General features: G+C 51.9%; 1 protein-coding gene, 1 long non-coding RNA gene and 1 other non-coding gene across 10 annotated transcripts in view; 1 reads left to right on the forward strand and 2 right to left on the reverse strand.

The window, feature by feature from the left end:
• Positions 1 to 3,071: 3,071 nt before the first annotated feature.
• LOC130154495 (uncharacterized) lies at positions 3,072 to 4,807 on the reverse strand. The gene is made up of 2 exons (XR_008823764.1): positions 4,658 to 4,807; positions 3,072 to 4,308 (listed from the first exon to the last, which is right to left on the reverse strand). It is a non-coding gene; the product is annotated as an uncharacterized LOC130154495 (long non-coding RNA).
• LOC130154506 (small nucleolar RNA SNORA74) lies at positions 3,574 to 3,777 on the reverse strand. Its single transcript, XR_008823769.1, has one exon. It is a non-coding gene; the product is annotated as a small nucleolar RNA SNORA74 (small nucleolar RNA).
• A 14,497-nt stretch (positions 4,808 to 19,304) lies between the features above and the next one.
• Positions 19,305 to 27,294, forward strand: part of SIL1 (SIL1 nucleotide exchange factor) — a 97,375-nt gene continuing 89,385 nt past the window's right edge. Inside the window, exons 1-3 of one of the 8 annotated variants that reach the window (XM_056349283.1) lie at positions 19,405 to 19,495; positions 20,187 to 20,316; positions 23,527 to 23,695. The gene's annotated coding sequence lies outside the window, so the exon portion shown is untranslated. Of the gene's footprint in view, positions 19,367 to 19,404; positions 19,496 to 19,801; positions 20,317 to 20,365; positions 21,886 to 23,526; positions 23,696 to 27,294 lie in introns of those variants that run through there. The other 7 variants (XM_056349286.1, XM_056349287.1, XM_056349284.1 and 4 more) reach the window with 7 other exon arrangements.

Consider the following 27,294-nt stretch of genomic DNA (forward strand, 5'->3'; position numbering starts at 1 on the left):
CCTCGGCCTTCTCGGCGCTTCCCGCCCTCGCCCGCCACGCCCGGAGGGCCGCGGGGTGGCAGCCGGCGCGACGGGGACGGTGCACTGTGGACCCTAGGCGAGAAAGAAACGTGTCCCCCAGCCCCGGCAAAGAGGAACCCTCCTCAGACAGGGCTCTCCTCAGGGCTGCTGCCTCCCTTGCTTTCCATGACTGGAAACAGAGGGACAGATAACGCTAGCTAAGCGCTTCGGCCTGTATTTGGCCGAGGTAATAAGGATTTCTTACTGCCACTTGGCCCTTCCAACCCCCGAGCGTTGTCAGTGCTGTAACAGGGCAGGCGCTCAGCCCTGGAGCTCCTCAGGCCGGGCCCTGGCGAACAGGGCGGTTATGCTCTGCCAGCTCAAGCCTAAGCACTGCTCTCAGCAGAACGAAGACGTTACCATCTCAAATATTTAAGACAATGGGCTCTCGATGACTACTACGGTCATTAGAAGATTCTGGTAAAACACCCCTGCAGCCTCTGCGCAAGGCTTTCCCTTTCATCCGAGCCAGCACTGCCACCTTGCGCCGTACGGGGGAAGTTCACCTTCCCTGCGCGCTCCCTGCGCGGCCTGGTTTTGTGACCAAAGTAGCACTCGTACAGTCGGGCAAATACTATTTATGATTTGAAAATCTTTCATAGTCAATCTCTCTCTTTCTAATTTATTTTTTTGGCGAAAGAACGGGTCTCTCCATCATCTGGGAAGCTGCTGTGTTCAGCAGCTTTACAAAGGTGAGGGTGTGTAGCTGAATTCAGTTTCCAGGGGAAAGGAAAAATCTGCCCTTTGAATGCATCACAAGCTGATTTTTCTTCTCTATATGTGTCTGGAGAGCACAATGAAACAATAACACAGAAGGTATTTGAAAAAACTGGGATTGGTACAAAATACATGTTGAAATAATATGAAAGTGCTCAGAGAACAAACACAAGAAATTCAGTTCAAGATAAAAAACAATTAAGTGTTCAAAAACAAACACATAAATCTAAGCTAACAATACTTCTGTGCTCCAGTACTGCTGAGCAGTAAAAGCAGGGCAAAGTGTCTTGGCAAAATGTAAAGCAAACCAGGCACTTTTGCCTAGTAAAAGTCATATATAAATTGCTAAACGTACAGTGTCAATAAACTGAATTGTAAATCACATTAGCATTTCCCAAGTACAAAAGCAGGTCTTGCTCCGTTTCCCTGGGTTGCTTTCCATGCCAGTGTTTTGCTCTTCTTGGATCACGTGGGCGCTCTCAATTTGCTTTGTTGTCCTTCGGTCAAGGACTGACATGGCGGCAAGGTTTTGAACTTTATTGATTGCATTTGCACTGCAGAAGGAGCCATACAGTGCTGACCATCACTACCCTGCTAACACAGCTGCTGTGGTAAGATGCAGAACTCCAGTTCTCTGAGCTTGTACTCATGATGATTACTGGAGAATGTTCTGTGACATTCCTGTGTTTCTTCTTTTTCAGTACCTGCACAAAGCCTGGTGGATTTGGGGAAGAAGTGGGACCCATTCAGCTGCCTGAGACAGGGTGAAGAGCTCTTATGGTGTGTAAGGCATGCGCTGAGTTCTGCAGCCTTTCCCAAGAGCTCTGATGGGATAATCACCGCTGCCAACAGACCTTCTCTGTCCTTTACTATTACTGCCTTTTTTGTTACAGCACAGCCAGGCCTACAGGTCTTGGGTTCAGCCCTGAGATGGATGTAGTAGAGCTTTATCGCAGAAACAGTTTTTCAAGAAAATAAGCCAGTCGGCATGTACTTATTGTCCATATAGCGCATGCTTTATGTGGCTGATGGTAGAGCGTATATTCCTCGATTTTTGCCGATTTCAGGAACACCTGGTGCAGCAGCAGCAACCCATCACAGTGAGGGTGCTTTTTGGCAGTCAGCAGGCAGAAGCCCAGGCCCCCTCAGAGGGCAGCGGGCAGCCAGCTGTAAGGCACCCACGACTCCCCTCCTAGGCAGGTGTTGGGGAACAGACAGATTGCTGGGTACAGCATAAATTCACAGGAAACCTGCTTATTAGTTTTGCAGGTAGAACTCGTCCATATAGAAACAATAAAATTATATTCATGTGCATCAAAGACTTCAACTAAGAAAAAACTTTTTTCCAATAATGTCAAGTACTTCAATAAATATTTCCATATGCATATTCAAAGATCAGCAATACCCAGATGGCAGAAGGGCTAATAGGAGCAGTGTCAGGGACATTTAGAAATAGCCCTGAAAAAAACTCAGCACTGGAATTCATTTATACTAACTGCATGAGAGAAGCACCTACTTGACATAAACTGTCAGTATCTTGTGAACTAACCTGACACGTGCTAGCGTTTTATGAAAAGCCTCACATTTATAAGCTCCAGCCACTAGCAACCTAATTATATTGTCCTGTTATGCTCCTGCAGATAGCAGCTGTCTCATGTCCATTCTTCTGAGTTTGTGTATAGATGGCACTGCAGCTACAGTAGCAGCTACGATAGGATAATTGTAAAATGACTGAAGACCACTGAAGCGTTTTTCAAAAACTGAAAATGTAAGTTTTAGCCTAAATAACTCCCAAGTTTGGATTATTTCATAGACATGGGGTTCTCCGAAAGTCTGCACTAAAACCATCTTTCTGCCCCCCACCAGTTTCAAACTATTTTACATATTTCACAGCCTTTTCAACTTGACCACCTTTTGCAGGCTTCACTTTCCCCCAGGCCCAGGGAAGGGATAGGAGAAAGTTCCTTCAGGCCAGGAACCAAAGCACGGGAAGGATACCTTACAAACTTGTACTGGCTCTGTACACTGCAGAGATACGCTCCAGACCTTTTTTCCTTTATGAAAAACTTCTAAACATCTGATCTCCTTCAGTGCTGGAAGAAACAAAGCCTTGTTAGAAACCTATCCTGGCAGCAGAGGCCACGGAAGAGTGTGTGTGTGTGGCTGGAGGCATGCCAGGCACCCAGTGCCTTACTCCTGCCTCTCCAGTCGCCCACAGATAAGAATTCAACGTGACTTTCAAATCCTGCTGTACCCGACAGCCTTATGACATAATGAAAACCAAAACGAGCAAGTTTAAATATAAACAAGTTTAATAAATAGGTCACATAAAAATATAATTTTAAACAAGCAGAGAGAGGGGATTAAGTTAACAAATTGTAAATTTAATTCTTGTTATACCTTGTCCCCAACCACCTTTGGTGTTTCAAGTTACTACATCCAGGTGCTGAAAGCAAGTACTTCTCTAGTAGATGCCTTTAAATTGTGGACTCTAAGTTTCTATCTTCTCCATCTCTTTAAAATGGGAATCTTCAAAGCAGCACCAACAGCTTATTTCTTCTGACAACTACTGCTACTCCAGCAAGCCCCCACCTGCAGTGAAACATGCAAACCATTTGCCTGTAATTAAAAAACATACAGTTAACAGGAGTATCTCTAAAGACCCCAAATTCAACACTTAACACTGACCAGTTAGTTAGCTGACTTTCATTTTTATATAAAGGAGACAATATTAAACAGTACATCCGCAACAGAGTTTTTTTTTGTTTTTTTTTTTTTTACATTTTCTGACTGTGCATTGTCTGCATCCAATCTAGGACTAACTCCACCGAGAAAGAGTTACTCCACTCTCGAGCATGCAGCGTGCTGCCAAAGCCTGGCACCATCCAGCACCAGAACAGCGCAGGCGGTGCCAGGCGCGGCTCGGCAGCCTGTTTCTCTCCCAGCAGCATAACACTATCCCCGGCACTGAGCAGCAATGGGTAGCTGACTACCGCTGGATGAAACAGAACTCAACGTTGAGTTTTTAAAGGACAGAAGGAAGCAGAGGCCCATCCGCCCCTCCAGCGTTGCAGGCCTCACTGCTAACGCCTCGCATCAGGAGAGCGGCTTCCAGCACTGCGTGCTTTGCTAGATAAACCAGGTTATTATTTCCACCCAGAGCACCAGAGGCTGGCACCGCAGCCCATTTACAGGCCTGCAGAGGCCGTTTATTTTAGTTAGTGTGGCAGAACGAACAGCCTTTTTGCCTGTCTCCCCTCATCGGCTCCTGGAGAGACCTCACCCCCGTAGCTGGAAAGGCCCCTGGGCTCTGCCTGCGCCCAAGTGCAGCTCATCCCTTTGCACCTCCTCCCCGCAGGATCAGGCCATGCCAGCGGAGCGGCCGCCTGCTCAAGAAGGCGCCTCATTTGGCCGGTTCCGCCTGCAACACTCGGGGTTTGTCACGAACCACGCCAGGGTGAGGGGCCCTCACCTGCGGGCAGCGCCTCCCTGCCCCCCGCGCCGGCCTGAGCCGCGCGTCGGCTGGAAGCCCTGCAGAGAGCACTGGAGGAGCATCACTTCAAATATTCAATTAATTAAATCTGTTTTAATAGCGCTGAACAGCTGGGAACTGGCTTGTGGAAGAGGAAAAAAAAAATCAAACTGAATAATAGGCTGAGAAATTACTTCTAAACGGCACAGCCTGAACAAATTACCCTCCAGTCCCAGGGCCTCAGAGGTTATCAGCCAACGCGGGCCGCCAGGCGCGCCCGCCTTCCCACCATTAATAACAATTAATAGATTTTAAAAAGGGGGAATATTTCCCCGTTTCGGTGTTTCCCGTTTGCAGAGTCCCGGCGGCGGACAGACCCCCGGCGGGAGACCCACCGCTTCCCCTCACCTCATGGTGGCCGGCCCGGCCCCGCGCTACGGCGGCGCCTCATGTCTGCGGGCGCCGAGAGAGGCCGAGCCCCGCCGCGCCGCCCAGGTGCTTCCGCAGGCCCCGCCCCGCCCGCCGCGGCCGCTCCCCAAGGGCGGGCCCTGCGCCCAGCCCGGCCTCCCCCCCGGCCTGGCCTGCCTCGGGGCGCAGCGCGGCCTGCCTCGGGGCCCGCCATGGCCTCCCCCGGCCCGGCCTGCCTCGGGGCGCAGCGCGGCCTGCTTCGGGGCCCGCCATGGCCTCCCCCGGCCCGGCCTGCCTCGGGGCCCAGCGCGGCCTGCCTCGGGGCCCGCCATGGCCTCCCCCGGCCCGGCCTGCCTCGGGGCGCAGCGCGGCCTGCCTCGGGGCCCGCCATGGCCTCCCCCGGCCCGGCCTGCCTCGGGGCCCAGCGCGGCCTGCCTCGGGGCCCGCCATGGCCTCCCCCGGCCCGGCCTGCCTCGGGGCCCAGCGCGGCCTGCCTCGGGGCCCGCCATGGCCTCCCCCGGCCCGGCCTGCCTCGGGGCCCAGCGCGGCCTGCCTCGGGGCCCGCCATGGCCTCCCCCGGCCCGGCCTGCCTCGGGGCCCAGCGCGGCCTGCCTCGGGGCCCGCCATGGCCTCCCCCGGCCCGGCCTGCCTCGGGGCCCGCCATGGCCTCCCCCGGCCCGGCCTGCCTCGGGGCCCAGCGCGGCCTGCCTCGGGGCCCGCCATGGCCTCCCCCGGCCCGGCCTGCCTCGGGGCCCAGCGCGGCCTGCCTCGGGGCCCGCCATGGCCTCCCCCGGCCCGGCCTGCCTCGGGGCCCAGCGCGGCCTGCCTCGGGGCCCGCCATGGCCTCCCCCGGCCCGGGCTCCATCGGGGCCCGGCGCCCGGCCTGGCCTCTCCCGGCCCGGCCTGCCTCGGGGCCAGGCGCCTGGCTCGGCCTCCCCCGGCAGACCCGGCACAGCCCCCCCCGGGGCCGGGCTGCGTAAAAATAAACTCAGTAATCTCGTCAAAAATAAGAAATGGCGGTGAAAGCGGCGTGGCTCTTCCTTCACCTCTCTTCCGGGGTGGAAAAAATACTGGTGTTGAATATTAGCTTGTATGGCATCATGCAGTGCTTGCAGGAGCAAACACTGCTACCTTCTCCAGGCCCCAGCTGTGAGAGACTATTAATGTAATGTTATAAAAGTGCTTTCCATCAGAGCCCAGCTAAGGCAGCAGAGCTGCCTTGCCATGGGGCTGGGCATTACAGCTGTGGCATGTGTGGCCATGGCTGAGGCAGGTAGGGCTGGCTCTCGCAGAACTTGTCTTGCAGTGATTTAGAGAAGTTTCTTCCACCTTGCACAGCATCTCTTTGCTCTGCGACTGTCACTGTGACACAAGTGCTGCTGAGCCAAAAAAGTCTGGTGAGCGCAGAAGGATCACGGTACTAACAGTGCAGTGCTGGAGCTGGAGAAGGGCAGGTAGCGAGTTCCTGTGTACAGGCGGATTTTGGAGCTGAGGGTAATGGTAAAGCATTGCTCTTGCTGTTGCAGGAGCTTTGGGCATTGGTTACACTATGACACAACCCACCCTAGGCTTGCAGCATGCATTTTGTAAGCGTTACAGCTCCGTGCAGTTTCCTCAAGTGGGTGTACTGTGCCAGCAGACAGTAGTTCATGTCCTAATTTAACCCATCCTGCTAATTTATGGGAGCAAAATCTCTCAGACGTGATCCTTCCTTTATTCTGTAACAGCATTTACTCGGCAGGGGTTAAACAGGCTTCTGGAGCCTGTTGAGTTGCTTTGAACACGAGCTGCAGGGCTGTGTTGGGATGCAGGGAGTTCAAGGGAGGCTGTGTCTGGACTAGAGGAGCTCTTCTGGAGGCTGGCTGTGCTTTTGTTTTGTGGTAACTTAAATCTCTAATCTGGCTTGAAAAAAAGCATCCCAGTCCCTTCAGCCTGCAGCACAGCAGTTTCAGGAGAAAAGGACAATTTAGCTTCCACCAAGCCAAGACAAACAGCCCAAGCAGAGGTCTCAGTATCAAAGAACGACGTGATGTTTGCTGACATCGGCTATGGCCTGGGAGAGAGGGAAGGCCAACACAGCTAAGGAGATGAAACCAGCTCTCGGACGGTCAAGCCAGTGCTGTGGGCACTTCTAGGGTATTGCTGCAGGCAGCTGCCCACATCTCCTGTCCCCAGGCCTGGAAGCAGGCGGGAGGTCAGGCAGAAGGACCTGTTTCCAGTCGCAGTGTGTTGTGCTCAGCTCTGCAGAGCAGTCTCTGGCCAGGCTGCTGCAGCACGGGCCGCAGGCACGGCACTTCTGGGCTCAGCCTGTTTCAGAAGCCTTTTCTTATACCCTCAAAGGGATGCAGCTGATGTAGACAGCACATTCACCAGGAAGCGGTGTCAGAAAGGGGCTTTGCTTGATGGCCGTGGCAGAGCCATTGTGTTTCACCTAGTGTGACACCTTTCATCCAGAGTTCACAAATAATGTGCTAGCATTTGAGCACACACACCCTTGCCCCTTGCCACATGAGATGAAGCAGTACTCCAAACCCAGTTACTAGAGGGGAAGGCTGTGCAGGAACACAGGGAAATCTGTGCTGTAAAGTGAGAGGCTGGTCCTGGCATCGAGAGTTGCTGAGTTTTGGTATTTGGCATTCAAAAAGCTTTTGAAGTATCTCCCTGGTCCTGCTGAAAACATCTTATTATAAGAGGCAAGGCATACTAATTTGGGTCCCATGCTGCACTAATGAGTTATACAGCTTCCAAACTGGAGCTGTCAGTTAGGCAGCCTGTTCCAGGTCTCAACAGAGCTTATCATCCATCCCTGTCTGTGGGCATGTGCCGTCAGTCACAGGCAGTAAGGCCTCCAGTAACAAAATCATGAAGTGCTCTTTGTGTTTGCTATTACTTGTCCCTCCACCGTAGCAGCTTTTCATCAGCCCTGGATGTTCTGCACTGGAGCATAGCCAGGGAGCTGCTGTCCTTCACTAGGTTCATCACTAGCTGGGAAAGCACTGAACTCTCCACCGCTCAGCACCAGCCTCTCTCCCCACATACAGCCGTGGCTGTCCTGGGCAGAGCAAGCCTGGCGCTTCCTGGGATGAGGCAGGGGCTGGCTGTGCTGGGGAGGAGCAGCCCACATGTCACAGCCTGCGTGAGCATCCCCACACCGAGGAAGAACAGCTGCATAGCTATAGAGAGAAACATTAGCTGAATTAATCATTTGCACTCTCTCAAAGCAAGCATATGGGCTTTTCAATTAACAGCAACCTTGTAGCCCCTGACTTGCTAAACTGGGGTGCTTCTGGGCTTTCTGTAAGAACAAGAGCCACACTTCATCTGACTCAACAGAGGGGACCCTGTCATTTCCACTTCGCAGCCATCGTCACAAGATGGCATTGCAGACTTAAAAGCTGAGCCGGAACGGCCAGTGCTGGGAGATCTTTTCGAGACCATGGGGTGTCCAACCCCAGAAGCAGCTGTGGACTTAACCCTGCCTGCTGAGCTCCTCCACCGGGTCTCAGCCCCCAACACTTGCTTTTAATCACGTCCCTTTAATGCCAAGGCTGTGCTTTAAGCACACGGCATGCAGAATGAAAAGCTGCAGCCGTTATTCCTGTAACCTGCGAACCAGCTAATTGCACTGGTTTAAGCTAGTTGTAGTCTTGACAGTTAATGGCATGCAGAGCGCTTTAATCTTAACCTGCAACACCTCCGGCTCTTACAGGGCCTCCTCTGCTCCTGAGGACACACGGTGAATCAGACCAAGCGGTGAAGTAGTTTAAGACATGGCTAAAGGGAGCCAAGGGCAAATCATGAGTGAAATGCTGGGCTCATTTTGTTGGAAAGCACTGTCAGATTTAGAGCTGTCTTTTGTTTGCCCAAGATTTTTTTGGGAGAGCAGTGATAACTCTTTCAATAATTTACAGCTTTAGAATAATAACAGAGAAAAAACCCACTCCTTTTCAATACGGTTTGTTTTTTTTGATAAAGCTTATTTTGAGTTAGGTGCACAAAAAGTGCAGGACGTTACCACCTCTGTGTCCCCACCACTACCCCTGCCCTCATGGGGCTGCAGCCTGCCCTGAGCTGCCTGCCCACCCATGGCAAGACCCACAGCCAGCGGCCACAGCTCAGCTCGTCCCCACTGGTGAGGAAACTCCAGCCCCACACACTGCCCCACCACCTCAGGGGAGGGCATCAGCCACAGTCTCAGCTCACACGGGTCTGCGCTCCCCTTCAGCCCTTGTTGCTGCCCTCAAAGCAGGCAATGCCTTGCCCAGGTCAGGCTGCTATGGCTGTGCTCACCAGCTGGGCCATTGCTGTTTGCTGAGGGTTCTGTGCAGCTTGGATCAGCCCCAGGGGACCAACAGCCCTCAGTGGCCTCAGCCAGCCTCACCTACCACCCCCAGCCCATCACTCCTGCGGTGAGCGATGCTGCGGGAGCGCCTGGCTCCAGCCCTGCCTCTGGCCCCGCTGTCGGATGGACCCCTTGCCTCCTGGAAGGACCCTCAGACATACATGGTAGCTGGCTCTGTTTTCTAGATGGACTTTGAACCTGTGTTGTAGCTATGCCTCCCGCCTCATCTCCTCTTGTTCCTGGGTGGGCTCTGGACCTGGGTCACTGCAAACTGGACCTGGGGCTGCCTGTAACCAGCACCTGGCTGTGCTCAGACCTTGTGGGACTCTGCCTGCTGGTGAGGATGATATTTCTGCTGGGGTCATCTTGGCTCCCCTTAGGCAGCAGCTGACTCCTCCTGCTGTGCCCATCACCTTGTTGCAAGAGGGTAAGTACAAAACCTGTTGATCTCCATGCTAACCCTGCTCCTCTGTGGACCTTCCTGGGTCCCAGTGGGAGGAAGCTGTCCTGCTCTGGTATTCAGTGCCTGTGTTGGGACATGAAGATATCGGGCTGGGTTAACATGAGGCTTGCTGTTCCTGCGTGTGAGCGGGTGCTCCAGGCTTCATCCACCAGTTGCTCCCTGCAAGAAGCAGCTGTGATCTAACTGCATCGTCCTCCCTGGCCAAGGGCCCTGCAGCCTGCCACCAGGGCTTAGTATTTGTCTGTCTTAACGGATCGGTGGCTGTGTGGTTTCCAGGGCTGACAGCTCTCCCCAGCCTTCCCCCGGGGATGGCAGTGGGGCAGGATCTGTTGCTGAGCTGTCTCTGAGGCTGTAGCTGGATGCATCCCTTTGAGCAGCATGGGGAAGATGCTGGTCAGGCTGTTGCCTTCACTGTGGAGCTAGAGAGCAACCTCCCTTGGCCCAGAGGAAAGAGCAATCAAAAAAGGTTATATAAACCGAAACCAGCCTGCCAGAGGGGTGGATGTGCCACTCCGCATCTGGCCAGGCCTGGCTGCGGGGAGAGCCCTGCCTCCCCTCCCTGCCTGCAGCCCCTCTCCCCAGCTGCCTCCCCCCAGGCCTGCCTGGGTTTCATCTCACTGCCAGAGCCCAGGTCTTTCTGTTGTTCAAAATGTACTGAGGCAGCATGAGGAGCCTGTGCAATTCCCCTCTGTTCTCGGTTGAAACTGCTGCAGAGCAGTTTCTTTTCCCATTTTGTCTCTGGCAGAGCCCTGGAGCTCTGCTCCCTTCCCCTCCCATCCCTCCTGTCCTCCTGCTGAGCTCCTCCCTGGCTGAGTCTTCCTCCCTGGCATCCCCTTCCCCTTACAGCTCCTATTCAACCCCCATCTTTTTATTTCTCTCCCTTTTTCAGTGCTCCCACCAAGAAGACAGATTGCAAACTGCAATCCCTGTTACTCAGTGCCTTTCATCTAACAGATCCTAAGCCACTCTCGCAGCCTGATAAATGTCATCTGCTAACCCTACGGAGGGGGATCCCCCGGGATACAGCCCACCTCTGGGATCTGTGGCAGACCTCACGGCATCAAGCTGCAGGGTCTGAGTTGCAAATGTACAAATGGTAAAGTAGCTGCCCTGCCCCTGAGTGGGGGCATTGCAACTTGCTCCCCAGCCCCCCCACCACCACTGGAGGTTCACCTTAGGAATTTATTTATGCAGCAAGGCTAACCAAAGCAGATCTTCCTCCTTTCAGTGGCCCACCACGTCCCTTTTCAGCAAGGAAGGTCTGTGGGACAAGTGGCCAGGTACACAATTAAGGACGCAGAGGAGAGCTGGAGGTGGGCTTGCACTGCAGCGACCTGAGCACGCAAGTAAGCTGTTCTGGAGCTCTACTCCAAATCATACTATGACAATAAAACCCAGCTATACTGAGTGCCATTTATCTGGTGCTGGTTTAATTCTGTGAGGTCTTGTAAAGCTTGACTTGAGCCCCAAGGGGATTTTAGGCAGTACTGGCACCAGGAGCAGGAAGGTATAAGAATGACCTGTGTATCCTGGGGTCAGGTGGTGAGTAGAGATGAGTGGCCACACCAAGAAAAGCACCAGCCCAGCATTTTAAAGTAGAGCTAACTAGAAACAGCTTATTCCATTTAAAAAAAAAAGGGAAAAAAACCACTTTTAATTAGGACAGAAACCCCCAGATAGGCTCTTTTAAAGAAAAAGCCTAAAAACATCATTTTTGCTTTGATTTGAAAATCGTTTTTGCTCTTCAGACTGTAAGATAAAACACACTTGAATTGATGATGCATTTCACCACAAAAATATATCCCTTTTCATCTTGAAAATGCTGAAATGGGTTGTTTCAAAATTTTCAACATTTATCCCCCTTTTTTAAAAAACAAAATTTTTAATTTAGCTGAAATGTCTTTTTTTTTTTTAAAGGAAACTCTTGATTACATTCCCCCCCCCCCCCCCCCCCCCCAATCGCTTTAATTAGAATTAACAATTACAGCTGATTCTTAGCTGGGTGATAAACAGCTGGACTCCACAGCCCTCTCTGTTCTGGGACTTCCAAACAAGCTCCAGCACTAGCAGGAGTTTAGCCCTCTGCAACATTTTAGACTTGTCTAGTCACTGGAATTAATTTTTCTTCCTTTTTTTTTTTTCCCTCCACTCTTTCTCCTCTGAGGATTAGTTTTTACCAGTGCAGCAGTCAGGGAACTTCACAGTGAGTTGAGATTGCATTGATTTCTTAAGGAAGAAGCCGCATGCTAATTTTTCCTATTTTTCTCCCATAGGGAAAGCAGGTAACAGCTTCAGGAAGGCAGTTGGATTTGTCGATACTATGTTCATCTGCCAGATGACAGGAAAGTCTGAGATCTGTAGGACCATCATGGAAAAGAAGGAGACCTCAGCTGGCCTGATGCAATGTCTGGAGATGAAACTAGCGTTGCTGGTAAACTTGCACATGGGATTAAAGCAGAATGGGTTAAGCCTGAGAAAAGCATTACGTGAGGATCAGGGGATGGATCAGTCCATGGTCCTGCCAAGAAGGCGGCCAGGAAGAGCATCCTGCTTAAACCAGACCCCTGTCAGACAGAGGGGAACCCTTGCTTGTAATGCACAGGGTGATGCTCGTTGTAGGCAGCAGCTCAGGACCCCCAGGGTGTTGGCTTGTTCTGTGCAGCTCTCAATCTGTTGGCCCAAGCAGCTCTGTTCTCTGCCTCGATCCCTCTGCAGCAACCCCCACCCATTAGCCAGATGGTTCCCAGGCTCGTGACCACGGTGGAGGGCCCCAGTGCCCAGCAGAAAGGTGCTGCAGAGAACCCCAATGGCTTTTCAGGGCTGGAGCCCAGGTCGAAGCCTTCCAGATGGCATCTCAAAGGTGTCCAGGGCCTTCTACTCCATGGTGTGGGGCTGGGGGCTCACCTGCTGTCCTGCTAGTGCTTCCCTCTGTATCCAGGATGATTTTCACACACGCCAGCTCTTTGGGGGCAAGGGAATGAATGCCACAGCCGTGTGAACAGAGAGGAAGGGCATGGTGGTGGAGGGGAAGGGAAGGGATTAGAGCCTGCTCTTGAAACCCCTAAAAGCCCTGTTTTGGGCATGCAGGCAGGTTTGTCTAGCCTTTGCATGCAACCTTCAGAGAGCCAACAGGCATCGGGGAATCCTCCCTTGCCGAAACCAATGTCCCCACTGCCCACCATGGCTCTCCCGCTGCTGGGTCTGGTGCTCTTTGTCACTGCTCATCCCTGTGTTGGCTTGTTGCTGTTATGGGCTGATCTCTTATCCCTGGAGACAAGCCCATGGCTGCAGCCTGTCCCACTCGCTCTTCCTGCTCCCGTGCCAAACAGTTATTGCCATCTTGGATGACCTTGAGGTGGCATTAAGCAAGAGGGAGGTTTCCGTATAGAAATTGCCCTGTGATTAATGGATTAAGAGACTTTGTGAAAATTAAAGCCTTTCTTCACGCTCCACACTTTCAGCTCTTCAGTTGTTGCTTTTTCTCTCCCTTCTGTACAGAAATCCCTGGGGCCCTCGCTTGCCCAATCCCTTTTGCTTATGTTTTCTCCCCACGGTGACCTGGGGATATGGCTGGCAGCACCCACTGTTCTTTGTCACCCAGTTTCCCCAAAAGCTTCACCCTGCCGAGTCCTCGGCAGATCCCACTGCTCCCAGGCCAGCTGCTGCAGAGAGGAGGGTGCTGCAAACACAGCTTATTTATGTACGAAACCAGCCCAGGAGAGGGGCTGTAAATGCCTCTCTACTTCTATATTTATCCTTGCAGCTCAGATGGATGAGGAATCCGATCGAAAGTTTAGATGAAACAGAGAAGAAATGAAAAAGTGTCTGTAAGCAGCAGCTCAGCTGAGAGACTGGCAGCCTTGAGGGTTTCCAGTAGCAAAAAGACTTTCAATTACCGTGCTGCGCTGCCGCTCAGCAGTGCTTTCTGTTCCCCCGCCGTGCTGCTGGGGCGGATGGGGCAGTGGGTCCTTGCTGCAGAGCACCCTGTGCCCTGCCATGGTGGGACCCAGCTGTTTTCCCAAAGACTGCAGCCTGGTCATTACGGGCTATGGACCTGAGACCTTTAAAAAAAAAAAAGGTCTTGTCGGTATTTTACAGGCTGTTTTCTTCCCAGATGCCAGTAGGTATCGTCAGCAGCAGCAGAATGTGAGTGCTGAGGCGCAATAAATATCTCCAGGTAATGAGCATCGTGGTCACTTGCGCCATGGTGGAAAGGAGCTGCAAAGGCTTTGCTAAACAACTTCAGAGCATTCAGTGCTGGGTTTTGGTGATGGATGATGATTTAAAGCCCATTTTTGCAGGGAATAATGGCTCATAACCATCCCCTCTCCTGTAAGTACGTGGCACCACTGAGATTTATGGTCTCCTTGTTTCCACCTTATGGGAAGTGTTTTATTAATCGTCCCTGTGCTTGCTCCCAAACCCCCATGTGCTGTGGCGTGGGGATGCTTCAAATGCGGTGAAAAGGAGGTGGCAGCACAGGATGTGGCTCCCGGGGGAGGCAGCAGAGATGGGTGCTTCCCGGGAGCTTCCCAAGGGTCTGAAGCCTTCAGCCCTAGGAAGGACTGTGGCTGCAGGCCAAGGGAGACTGGCTCGGCCGGGCTGCTCTGCCGGGGGATAATGTGGACTGCAAGTCTGGTCCTAGGGCCCCCGTGTCCCTGGGGAGGAGGCAGGGGATGGAGCTGCCCTGGCACTGTCTGCATAGTCCCCCTCTGGCATCCCATGCTGGTGACTTTATTCTTACCTAAACCCCTGCTTGGACTCCTGGAAAGGCTCCAGCTCAGGTCATTAGAGGTGACTGACTCTAGAAAGGGTCCATGGGGATGCTGCTGCCCTTGTGGTCCCAGCTGAGCTGGCAGCACTAAAAACTTGACGTTCCCTTCACATTGCTTATGTACTTGCTGGGTCCCTCTGCTCTTGCTATGGGCTTTATGCTCCCCTCTGCTTCTAAATCATTTGTGCATGGCTTTGTAGGAAAGCAGCTTTGAATTGATCACTGTTGCCACCTTATCTAATTTAATCCAAATCTGATATCAAACGGGAGTGAGTGAGGGAAGCCCGGTGGGAAGCCTGCATGTGGCAAACCACTTGGCTGTGATGAATGATGTTGTTAATAACCTGTAATGAAATGCTGGAGTCATCTGGCATTGCTGGGCTCTTGAAATGAGGGAGAGCCTGCCCTTGCTCCCCCAAGTGAAGCTGCCAGGCTCCCACAAGGGCTGAGCTGTCCTGTGGATGTGTTTCAAAGGGAGAAGGGTCATCGGGGATTGATACCTGCCAGGATCCTGACCCTGAGCTGTGCCATCATGCATGGGCAGCAGCTCACCTGGAAACCCTCATGCTTCACCCCTGGCCCCGCTGGCAGAGCCTCTCCGTGAGCAGGGACAGCCCCTTGGCTCATCACATCCCACTTACTGCTCCCGAGCCTTTGAGGGAGCCCATGGATGAATCTTGTCTTTTTTTTTTTTTTTTTTTTTCTTTTTTTTGGATGGCAAATGAAATAGTATTTGGGTTGGTGGTGATGAGAGGCTGCAAGCAGGATCTATCTGATCCTTCAGAGAGGCTGATGCTGATGTGGCAGACCTGGTCCTGCAAAAGCCCCCATGTCCCAGCACATAAAATGGATGAGAAAGCATCTTTAAAAGCAAGTGGGGTAACACTGCAGCTGCGATGCCATCCCACCTCATGCCCAGTGTTCACCTCTGTCTTCTCTGGATGCATGTGCACTGCAAAAATCATCTGCTCTGAACTCAGGCTGGGTCATGACTCACTTCTTCGGTTGTAAAGATGTGTTTCATCATTTCAGTGTGGAAAGTGGCTGCTGCCAGCTCTCTGGCAGCAGCGAGGCTGGCTGGGGCAGGCTGGGAGGCAATGCAGCACGGCGCCGAAGCTGCAGATTGTTAAACAATTACACCCGCTGGAGCCTGAATTTCATTTAATCTTTTGGAGCTATGGCATGACAGAAAAGGTTGAGGGGAAGGAAAGGCTGGAGGGGAGAAGTGTTTCAGAAACAATCCTGGTAGGAGAGTCTTCCTAGTGACTGAGTGGCCACAAATTCATCTATTTTGGTGCAAGCATTGAGTGGAAAGCCTGGACCTGCCACCTGGAAACTTGACCTAATGAGTCTCCTGCAGCCTGTAGAGTTTGCTTATTATCTGGGAGAACACCACCATTCATGCCACACAGTCCTGGCACCCTCCCGGGGGAAAAAGACAATCAAAGCCTCCTGAAGGCAGCAGCCTGGTGCAGAAGCCCTGTGAACACGGCAAGGTGATCTGGGAGAGCCCTGGCATGGTGGGGACGGGAAGGTCCCCAGTGCCTGTCAGCTTCGCTCTGCATTGAACAGCATCTTATGGCTTTCCTCTGTGTCTTCCTCCAACCCAAACTACTTGCAGATACTTGAAAAAACCACCAAAACCGAAGAGTTAACTGGTGAGGCACAGCGCTGTGTGGCTTCACAGCAACACCACCTTGTTATTTATTTTTGGACTTAAATTGAATGTCCAGTTATGTGTCTGGGGGTATTCAGCACCAGCCGGGCAACTACATTTCTGACCAAGTTCAGGATGCATTGTCATGGCTGAGCTGCTAGAGAAGGTGGATGGTCCTGAGGAGGGCAGCTGGTTCCAGCTGAGCATGCAGTGGTCTCAGGCACAAACCCTTGTGCCTTTTCCTTACAGAAATTTGGACTTCTGATGGCCCAGAGTCACCTGTGGCCTCAGCACCATCCCTGCAGTGATTTCACATCTCTCCTCCAGCTCCTGCCTGGGAAGCAGCAATCATTGAAATCAATTAACTAAGGGCAGTTGCAAAGGCAAGGAAAAGTTTATCGACGTTATCGTGACAGTGAATCATACTGTGGTGTCAAGCTATTGATCTGGGCTTGTCCTGAGCAAGGACAAGTTTTGTACCAGCCTGCCCAGGGGGAACCAAGTTCTCCCTGCTGCTTCCCTGCTGCTTCGGTGTAGGACTGGCTCAACATATCCAGGCCCTTACCCTAGTTAAGTGTCAAGCTTGCAAAGCTGTTGACGAGAAGATGTCAGTACTGTTTCGCAGGGAATAACCCATTTCTGCATCTTCAGCTTTTCTCATTTCCTCTTTTGAGCAGCGCAGCACTATTGATAAGTGAAGACTGAGGTGCCTGTAGCAGGTATTTGGGGATGCCAGCGGCTCCGAGTTTGCAGGCGGCCTGTGGGAGCTGGACGGCAGTGCCTGGTGGTCTCTGCCTGAGAGGGGGGAGCAGGCAGGACCCAGCGTGTGCCTGGGCAGGATGCTCTGCCCAGGGAGATCATCCCTGAATCCCACCCCATGCTCAAGGCTGAGCTGCTTTGAGCAAAGCTTGCCCTTAAAAGAAGGCATTTAAACACAAGGAATCAATTGCATTCAATGCAAATGAATCTGTTGATGCTGCTGTCCAGGGACAGAGCAGCCGTTTACTGCAGTGTGTGATGCTGCGGGGATCAGCAGCTCTGTGCTTATTAATGCTCTGGGCCACTAACGATGCCCAGAAGTGGCCACAAACAAAGACAACTGAAGTCTGATGGATTAGGGCTGCCTCCCACCAATGCAGCCCGCGATCCATCAATTACCTATCTGCTTAGTCCTTTTCTCCATCCTTTTACAATCTAAATAGCACATTTTATAGTCGCTGCTAAGTGATGTGATCAACATCAATTACCTACTAAAAGAGAATCAAGTCTTGATTTAAAATTAAGTGCTGCATTTTGCCATGTTCTTTATATGTAGCCAACAGAATAATTGCAGTGACATAAAAACTAATTACACAACTCCACAATTAGGCCTCCCTCCTAGTGCTGTGATTGTCTTTAAGTACACTGATGAAAAATTACTCCCAGCCCTAAATTACTCTCTCACACCCATCTTCTCCAATACCTTTGGAAAAAACCCTCCACCCCATCAGATCAAACGGAAGAACTCAAAATGTGAAAGATAATACATGCAGAGCGTGTTTTCTAATCTCTTTGATGTGCAAGTGGTTTCAGACGGCGGGATTAGGCTGGTATTGCCTGCGGATGCAGCAGCACTCCTCTCTTCGACTATAGACTAAGCATTTCAGCAAGACTTCCCAAACCGCCTGGGGCTGTCATGAGGCTGGTGCGCGGGCACCCTGCCGCATTGGCATCGCTGTTAGGCTGCAACCGGGGCAAAACTCCTCTTTCCCTGCGCCCCAGCTGACATTTGGCTCTTGGGCTGCAAGTAGCCCTGCTCAACTGCCAGCCCTGGGTTTGGTGCATGAAGGCATTTTATTGCTTGAAAGGGGACTCACGGTGGCTTCAGAGAGATGGCTGATCATTCTGTTAGTGCTGTTCCACCTGGCAGAAACAGCGCAGAACAGCTGGATTCAGAGAGAGAATCCAGACCTAATTCTCCAGAAACCAGAGAGGCCACATCAGGGTCTGGGCAGAGGCAGGTAGGTAAGCTCTGTCCTGAGCTGCTGGCACTGCTGCTCTGGGAGCCAAGAGGGCCCAGAGCCCCAAAGGGAGGAGAAGGAACAGGCAGCAGTAGGGCAGCCCTTTCACGTACTCAAAGACCAGGAGTTATGTCTTGCCAGAAATCACATAGCCGCCTGAAAAATTGTAAGCCCCAATAAAAATCATAAACCTCAATAAATCTGTGGAGCAGTCCTGACGGGCTTTGTGGGTTTTGATTCCAGATTCTGATTTGGAGGTGTTTACATCCAACCTGGAAAAGACTGAAAACATTTCATTTACTGGAAATGAAAGCTGGGATTTGCTTGCAATCAATCTCCTGCCTGCAGGATCGTTGTGGATGCCAGCAGCAAAAGCATAGCACACGGGTCAGTAGAGCCCAGGCGAGACTGGCCCAGGGGACAGGGTGGGCACACAGCTTCCCGCTGGTCCCCTCACACCGTGCCAGCCCATCAGTTGTCACTTGTCGCTGAGCCTCCTTCACTGGATAATTAAGCATTGCAGGTTCAATTCTGGCAGGGTGGTTTTGGCTGCTGCCTGGTGTGTGATGGAGCCCATGGGCATCCTCATGCACCAGCTGCTCCTCAGCCACAGCCCAGCCCTTGCCGGGGAGGAGGGTTGCATAGCTCGGGGCTCTGGCTTTTCCATAATTTCTGCAACGCCATCATTCAGTCACTGGCTGGGAGAGAGGTGGGAAATGCTTCGGCATCCGATGTTAATCAGCACAGTGCTGCGAGCTAACGAGGCCGAAGGGGCCCCTTGGCTCACACCCGGCTTCCTCACGCCTGCAGCCCGGCCCAGGGGACGCCAGGTACCCAGGCTGTGAGGTAACACCCCCGTGTTCACCTCAGGCTGCACCGCCTGCCTCACAGCGTGTGACACATACGGGGGCACGGCAGCGGCCAGCGGCGGGCAGGTGTGACCGCGGCCGGCACCGGCGCGCCCGCACGCACCGAGCAAGCGTCGCCCCCTCCCTCCCCACCGCCGCACGGCGCGGGCGAGGGCACGGCGCGGCGGAGGCCGGAGCTGGCCACCCCGGCTCGGGGCGCAGGAGCCCGGGCTCCCTTCCCTCGGCGGCTACACGGCCCGCGGGCCACCGGCGGAGCCTGAGGGGCGCCGGGACCAGCCAGGGACGGGACCGGCCGCCCGCAGGCCGCCCGCTGCGGCGCGGGGCTCTTCGGCAAAGCCGTTTTACCCTTTTCCCCGAAACCACAGGGCCCGACGGCTGCCAGGCCAGCCGGCCGCCTTGCCCCGGGGCCCCAGGGCCCGCCCGTGGCCCGGCACAGCCCGCGGCGGGACCGCTACCCGCTCCCCCTGCGGACGGGCCCGTAGGCAGGCGCGGCGGCGGCGGCGGCGCCTCAGGGCTGCGCGCGCGCGGGCCGGGGGCGGGGCCTCAGCGCCGGCCCCTGCCGGGGGGGGGCGGGCCGCCAGCGGCGCGTGCGCGGTGCGGAGCGGTGAGTGGGGGGGGCCGCGCCGGGCGGGGGCGGGGGCCGGGGCCGCGTTCCTGGCACCCCTCGGGCCGCAGACGGGGCCCAGCGCTGCCCCGCGTCCTGTCCCCGCCGCTGGGCCGAGGGCGGCCGGCGGTGAGGCGTTGGGGGGGTGCCCGCCGCCGGGCGCTCCCTGAGGAGGCCTTGCCCGGGCGCTGAGGGTGTAGGGCCCGGGGCTGCCTCTACAGAGTGGTCCTGAGGCGGGGGCACGGCGGGGGGGGAGGCGGCCGCCCCCGGGGCGGCCTGTTCCGGAAGGACCGGCGGTCCGGGCCCGGTGCGGGCGCCGTGCCGGGGCGGGGCAGGGCCCGGGGCGCGGCTCGGGCACAGCCGCCGCTCGGAGCGGCCGTGCGGGCCCTGCGGGGCAGGCGGCGGGGCTGGTGTGGGGTGGGCAGCTCCCTGGTGCCGCGGGGGCGGCTCGGGGCCGTTAACGTGGGTTTTTCTTCGGGTACACACTCGGTAACACGAGGCGTGGATTTTAAAACGGTTTAATTATTTTGGTACAAGCTTGCCTGTGGCTTTCTTGCTGGAGAGCTAGCAAAGTTACACGTTGCACGAAGCCAGGGAGTGAAAACTGAGCAAATGGGATGTTGCGTTTAAGCATTATTTGGAATATTGCCTTAAAATGTTTAACTTCAGTGGTTGACTAACATTCACGTTGAAAGTAATCTTTGACAAATAATCAACACTACCCACCTCTCAAGATGGCCTAGGCTTACCCTAACAAGTTCTGTAGACACAATTTCTTCGAGGCAAGTTAGTTATTTTACAGTGTTCTGTTCTAACCTAGCACGGCTACAGCTCAGAGGCAGAAAGTGTGACTTCACTGACGCTGTGTAGTTCCCTCGCGGAAGGAGTGCAGTCTGCACAGGCAGAGCCGCAAGGAGGCTGCTTGGCGTACGGCCCTGGTAGGGAACCTCGTAAGTGCCGCCGTGTCTCCATGGCTCTAGAAGCTGATGGCACACCCTGTCATTTACTGAACATGCTATTGCAGTGTCTCTTCTGCGTGATCCTTTGGAATTAATTTCTGCTCTGGGAGCAGCATTATTAATAGCTGGACTTTCTTTTTTTCCTGTCTTTTCTTTCCCCCAATCCTGCTTTAAAGTGACCAGCTGGTATCATGTTGGTGTTTTTCGACAGCCTCCAAGGCATTTCTATGGTGGAAGCATCCAAAATACTGGATGTAGAACTGTACACACTTAAAGTGAACTTTAGTGTTGAAATGTGGCTAACAGAGGTGAGAGCAGTGTCTGCAAGTTCCATGTGCATGAGCATACATTTACTAGATTTGAAGGGATGCAAATATGATCCTTTTAAAGAAATAAACTGGAAACTGGCAATTCCTAGTGAGTTGTCAGAAGAACCCTTGAACCTGCAACGCTGCCCCTGCACCCTAAAGCAGCACAAGACCGGTGCTGGTGCTACCACTGCCACCTTCTTTTTTAGGGTTGAGACTTTTTTTAGCCTGAGCAATAAAAAACAACCCTGAAAAACTCTAGCACCCCCAACCCCTCTCTCTGTCTTCTCTTGACGAGGAAATGGAAGACTACTTAAATGCAGATGTGGTCAAGCTGGGCAGGTGTGGTTGAAAGCACATCAGCTATACCCTGAGAATTTGTAAGGCGGTGGATTATTGGCATAAATTTAGGGATAATAGTCTTTCTATGTACTAATCCTGTCTGCTACTGACTCCCTCTGTGGCTTTTATAACCCACCTCAGCTCTCTTACCACTCAGCTTTCCCCTCTGAGAAATAACATTTAACTTGTGCTCGTGAAGTAGGTGAATCAGCTTTAATTAAGATTTGTTGAGCACTTTGTTGATGAGTTCCATATAAAGCTAGTTACTATTTTTTATTAACACAGAGATATTCTTAGCACCTGAAGGGAAAGATGACACAACACTCAGGATTTTCTGGGAAACAGCCCTGTGAAAGGAGACGGCACATGCTAATGAAGGCTTTGTCAAACCTCTTCTGGCTGCGGTTTGTGAGGCAGCTTGCTCCTAAAGCTCTGACAAAAAACCCCAAAGTCCCCTTGAATCACTGGGAAATCGGAAATGTTCCTGGAAGTTAAGCCCCACTTTTACATATGATTTGTAGGTCTTGTCCCCTTGCTGGATTTCTCGCAGAGCTTTAGGTCAGGATCTGCTGCAGCTGTGTGTGTATGGCATCAGCTGCACAGGCACAGCTGCTCTTGCCTGCTTTGAAACACCTTGTTTCAATGATTTCAATTGCTTTCAGTAATCATCGTCTCAAATTATTCTGTGTGGGGTAGGGAGGGCTTGCCTGCTCAGCTGTGTGGTGACACTTAATGGGCTACAGCCCATTGCCCAGGTTGGTGGGGCTGTTTGGGGGTAAGGGAGGAGGAGCGAAGTCTTGCTCTTCCCCACAGGCAGCCCAGGTCAGCACCCTGCAGCACGTGGGAAGGCTGTCTTCACTGCCAGATTAGCTTGGTGGCAAGTTAAGCTGAAGAGCTTCGTTTATGAAAGGTAATGAAAATGTGAATTGAAATGGTTATGGCTGTGCTTGTCCTGCGTTGCAGTGTGGGCAGCTCTGTTGTATTTTGGGGAAGAAAAGGCTGTTAATTTAGCTCCAAGATGTCACTGCTGTAGTGGTATAGGAGTGGCCAGATGGAGGATGCTAAAATGAAATGCAGGGCTGGAAAAGCCTCCTTGTCCATGCCCCTGTCCTGGGGCCAGTTGAGAGATGCTCAGCTCCAGACTGGACAGCAGTGGATGTTAGCGTGGATCTGGATGGGGGCAAGTTCCCTCTGGGACTTGATGAAATGCTGGTCTCAGAGAGCCTGATACCTTGTCCAATTCACCCTTGCAGCAAAATAAGCCGGCCGCTTTGTCTCTTGTCTTCACAGAATGGAGAGCCCAAGGTGTGGTTGTCCTGCTTGTAAGCAGCTGTTAAATACTGAGAGCTGGTTCCAGACCCTGGACGGGAGCAGGGACGGAGAAACCTTATGGGTTTGGGGCTGTGTGTTTTAAACTACTGACTGCCCTGCTTGTTGCCCAGACCTTCCAGCTTGTCTGCAACTTTCTTAGGGGTGATACCCAGCACTGAGCATGGCCTTCTACCCCAGAATTAGGGATTCCTAAGTCACAGAACAATGTTTAGGTCTTTGCAGCTGGAGCTGTGGTGCCACAATGCTGACACACATCACGTTTTTAGTCTAGCCCCCAGTTTTCCTCAGCATTACTTCTGTCCAGAGAGCTTTTCCCGTGCTATATTTGGGTCCTTGCTCTTTGTTTTTGCTTCTTTCTGAGTGCAGTTCTTTGCATTGTTTTCCTTGCTTTTCTTTTTATTGATTCATGGGTGTTTTGGGGACTTTTCTTCAGTTCATCAATTCTGATCATGACCTCCAGAGTGCTTCCAGCTCTTAACTGCTGGGCATCCTTTCAGGTTTTAGGAAAGTACTTTCTCTTTCATTGTTCAGGCCATTACTGAAAACGATTAATAGATGCAGACCTGGACTGAGCTCCGAGGGCCCATATGTGAGGCTTTTCTCCCGTTGTGACAGGGAATCATAGATAGCTAAAGTGTGTGTATGAGAGGGTTGCTTTGGTTTGGTTTTTTTTTTTTCTTAGTAATGAGCACTGTGCCTCGTTAAGGTGAGCTTGTCTAGTCTGAGTTGCTCTGGTTTGCCTGAACGTGTCGGACAGTTAGAGTGAAGAGCCTGTGTAATGCTGGTCAGAGGTGTGATGGGCAGATCTCAGGAGAGGGGATTTGTGCCCCATTGCTGAGGACCTGCGTGATTTTCAAGAGCTTTCATGAACCTCATGTAACTGGGGCTTCCTGCTGGCACTTGCTAGGACTAGCATTGCTCAGAGGCAAACCTCTGGTCACCCTGCCCTGCTTTCCACTGAGAGCTCCCCAGCTGCCTCTGGTTTGGTAGCAGTGGGGTGTGCATGGGAGAATTTGTGTCTGTAGTGTCCTGCTCCCCTTTATTTATCCGTAGGTGTGTCCTTGGTGAAAGTTAGACTTGTTTGTATGTGACTACGGTAGTAAAAATACATTTTTCTCCTCAAGTAATTCAAAGTTCCTTGTGTGGTTGCTCTGCTCTGGGGGAAAAAAAATTACTTGCTCTGAAAAAATTAATTACACTCACTTTTATCCCTGAATAGTGTGTCGCTGTGGGAGCGGTTGCGGGATCCCTTGTTGCACTAGGGCTCTGCGAGTCATCTTCTCAGTGGGAACTAAGCTTAAGGAAGAGGAGTAACTTTAACTGGAATACCTTTAACTGGAGAAAAAGTCACTGTCCACACACAACCAGCTCTAAGCACCCCGAGTTCTGTAAGTACTGAGCTGCTGTGTTCAGCTTTTTGAACTTTAAGAGGTTGTTCTTTTTCTGAAGTGCACTTCTACCCACTATACCATCTTTCTTTGCACATCAGTGTAACTGGGGGGTAAAATTTGGGCCCTACTGAATTCAAGGACAACACAGGGTTCCTCTGTGGTTTTGGTCTCTTCCCCCTCTCAAGGCTGCTAACAGCCACAGTTGTTTGCTCAGGCTGTGCTTCCAGGACATCATCAATGGGATAGAGCTATGCCCTGTTTGTTCCCCTTTATTGATCCATGGCAGACCAAATTTCAGTTCCAGGGGAGAATATTCAACCTCTCTAAAGCACTCCTGTGGTTTCTGTTGGATTCTTTCTCACTTCCCTGTGGGCAGCTGTGCGCTGTGGTAAATAATGGTAGAAAGGTTGTGCTCAGCTCTGGATTACAGCTGAATTTTGGTGGTGGATAGATTGCGTCTCCAGTCCAGTTTGCAAAGCCCTTTGGGCTTTGTGGGATGCAAGAAGCTGTATTTTATTCTTGATGTGGTTTGCTGATAATTCTGTAGGATTTTCAGTGAGCAGGTTGTAAGAGTCCTAATGATACTAGTTCTCTGCATAGTCAGGCTCTTTGCCCAAATAATTCAAACACCTGCTGCAGAGACAAAAAGGAAGGTGGAGGGATGATTTAGAAACCTCTGGGTCACTGGAATAGGTTGGAAGAAGATGCCTATGTTGATCTGAAGAAGCTGCTGAGCCAGGTATATGTGTTTAAGTATCGAATGAAAAGTCAGCATTTTTTTAACAGCTGCCTACTTTAAACCCAAATAATTTCTTTAATGAGAGTTTTTAAAAGTTTAACTGTTGATTTTAGAATTTTTATTTCAAGCATGCTTCCATAAAATTAACTTTTACAATGCAGAACGCTTTAACGTCTTCCATGTTGGTGCTCATTTTGAAGAAATCTATGCACAATTATTTCTTATGTACCAGTAAAATCTATCAGCCAACAGATGTCAAGTGTAGCAAAAATGCTATAATAATATTATGGTCTAATAATAGTTATAATTATTCTAATTACCTGGCGCAGCTTTTGAGAGAGGCAGGCTGAGACATTAATGCAAAGGAGATGTTTAACCTTGAACTGCAGAAGCAGGGCACTTTCAGAGGTGTCTGGGCTGCTCCCCCTCCTCCTTATCAGATATCCCATTCCCTTTATTTCCTCCTGCAGATTGGGAGTAGCAGTCTGGTCTGTTTCAAATGTTCAGACCTTGTTCCTGGTATGTTCAGAGGTGGAGAAGAGTGCTGGCGAGCTGTAGATGAGCATGTTTCTTGAAATACCTGTGAATGTGAAACCCAATCATTTTTAACCTCACGCTGCAGTCTAGCTGCCCCGGTTTCACTGCGCTCCTGCTGCCTGACGATTACAGTGTGCACAGATTGCTCTCACCTCGGGAAGGGCTGCAGGAGGCTCAGCAATCTTCATCTTTTATGCAAGCTGGTGGTGCTGCTTTTAAGGAGGGGCGGGGGGGGCTTTGCCACAGCCTGGAAAGTGCAAAGCCAACCTAAATCTGTATGAGTGCCGCTGGCAGCTTTTGCACTGTCCACTGATGGGAGAGCAGGTGTGGGGGTGTGCAGGCGAGTGGACGTGAGCTGTTGATCCTGAGGGAGGCTTTTGTGGGGGAGGTGAGGAGGGCATGTCAGCAGGTAGGAGCCAGCCGCCTGGCTGGTGCACAAGTGCTGCGCTTGCTTTGCCTTTGACAGTTTGGACCCGCACAGCCTCAGCGAAGTCTCCTTCCAGTGCAGAAAGGATGCTCTGTGTGCCAGCTCTGCTATGTTGGTCCCAATGCCCCTCTACCAACATATTTTCCTATTAGGAAGGGTCCTGGGCTGCATTTTCTGTACTCCAGTGGGTTTTGCCCAAGCTTGCTGTGTGCTGTGTAATACCTCGGGGTCCCAGTGCTCATTATTGTTGTAGCACCAATAAGGCGATGCATAATGGATCCCCCCTTGCTGCAGCTGTTCGTTTTAATTTTGTGACGTTGGTGAGGAGTTGTGAACTTGGTGAGGAGTCCCTGATTCACAGGGAAGGATCCTTTCCACAGAGGAAGCCCTGCATGAGCTGGACATTGACAGCTTTCAATGATTATATGCCAGGCTGAACATTTTTCCTTTAAATAATAGATTCACATGCTGATGAGAACTTGGCAGGACCTACGGGAATTCGGCTGTCAGTTGCTGATCCTTGGCATGGGCAGCAGCAGTGAATCTCTTACTGTCTTCCTGTAAAATAGATCCGGAGGTGCCCTTGCAAGGTTTTCTTCCTTGTTTCCAGCCTGCTCCTAGGCCAGCATGCTCTGCTTCTCGTGAAAGCCCTGCCTGCCAGCGCTGCTGTTGCTTGGCGCACGCAGCTCACCTTTCTCCAGGGCTCACACCGGTGGAGAGCTCTGCCATCTTCTGCCTTTTCATTGGTGAGGTTTGTCTTCTTGCTGGAGTCTGTACCTCTGTTGGTGCATCACCATGGAGATGGGGCTGTAGGAGCTGCGGAGCACAGCCTTTTCCAGTTGATGTGAGGAAGGATGTGGTAATGGGCTACACTTGTTTAGGCAAAATGATTTCTCGGAGTAAATAATTTGTCAAAGAACATTTGGCATTGCCCCAGATGCTATTAAGGAAAAGACAAATCTTGGATCTCTTCAAACCTGAGCTGTAAAGCTCATGTAATATTCACTTGCTTTTTAAAATGCTGCTTTGCTTTGTTCAGCATCAGGCATTGCTGCTATGACCAGCATTGACTCACTAACCTGCTTGTGTTTTTACTTACCCTGAGAAACCAAAGCTCCCTTTGTTTTCCTCTTCCCCGTAAATGTTAGTGCTGCATTTCTCATCCTGCCACAAGAGCACCTTTCTGCATCCCTTTTCTCACCCCGCTGGGAGTACAGATCTTCACTGCTTGGAGTTGGTTGTTGCAAGGATTTACTTCCCTATGACTGGTATGGCTCTGGCCAGGTTCCCAAAGGACGCAGAGAGTGCAGGCACCTCCCCGGCATGGCAGGCTGTGCTGGCGCACCCCAGACCCTGGATGAGCTTGTGCTGACATCCTTGGGGGCTTGGGGACACTGCCCTTTCTGCTCGCCTGGCACTGGCACACTCTGTCTAGTTTCTGGTACATGGAGAACCGTCTCGACAAGGTCTAGAAGAGCCCTCTGGCACCTCTCTGCCTCATTGCCTCCACGTCTGATTTCAGACTTCATCTGTAAACATCTCTTTGCCCTTGCTAAACACTGTGTCTCTTAATTTTTCCCTGCAAGAGTATTATTTAATTTGTAAATGTTTTAGGACATTATTTGAAAAATACAATATGAAGCTGTATTTCATTTACTGTAATGATCCACTAATGCGGGCATATTTCAAAGGCAGGCTGTGCAGTACTGTAGGGTTTAATTAAATTTTGTTTTTCAAGTAAGCATCAATAGACAGACAATAACAAATGGTGGACAATATGCATACAGAACAAAGTCACTCCATTTTCTTTTCTGAGACTCTGGAAGTGAAAATGTATAGCCCTTAAAATGTACTTGGCTTGCTCACGACCGCTGCTTTAGTGCAGTTACTCAC

Source organism: Falco biarmicus, chromosome 8 (assembly GCF_023638135.1).
Source record: "Falco biarmicus isolate bFalBia1 chromosome 8, bFalBia1.pri, whole genome shotgun sequence".
Taxonomy (NCBI): domain Eukaryota; kingdom Metazoa; phylum Chordata; class Aves; order Falconiformes; family Falconidae; genus Falco; species Falco biarmicus.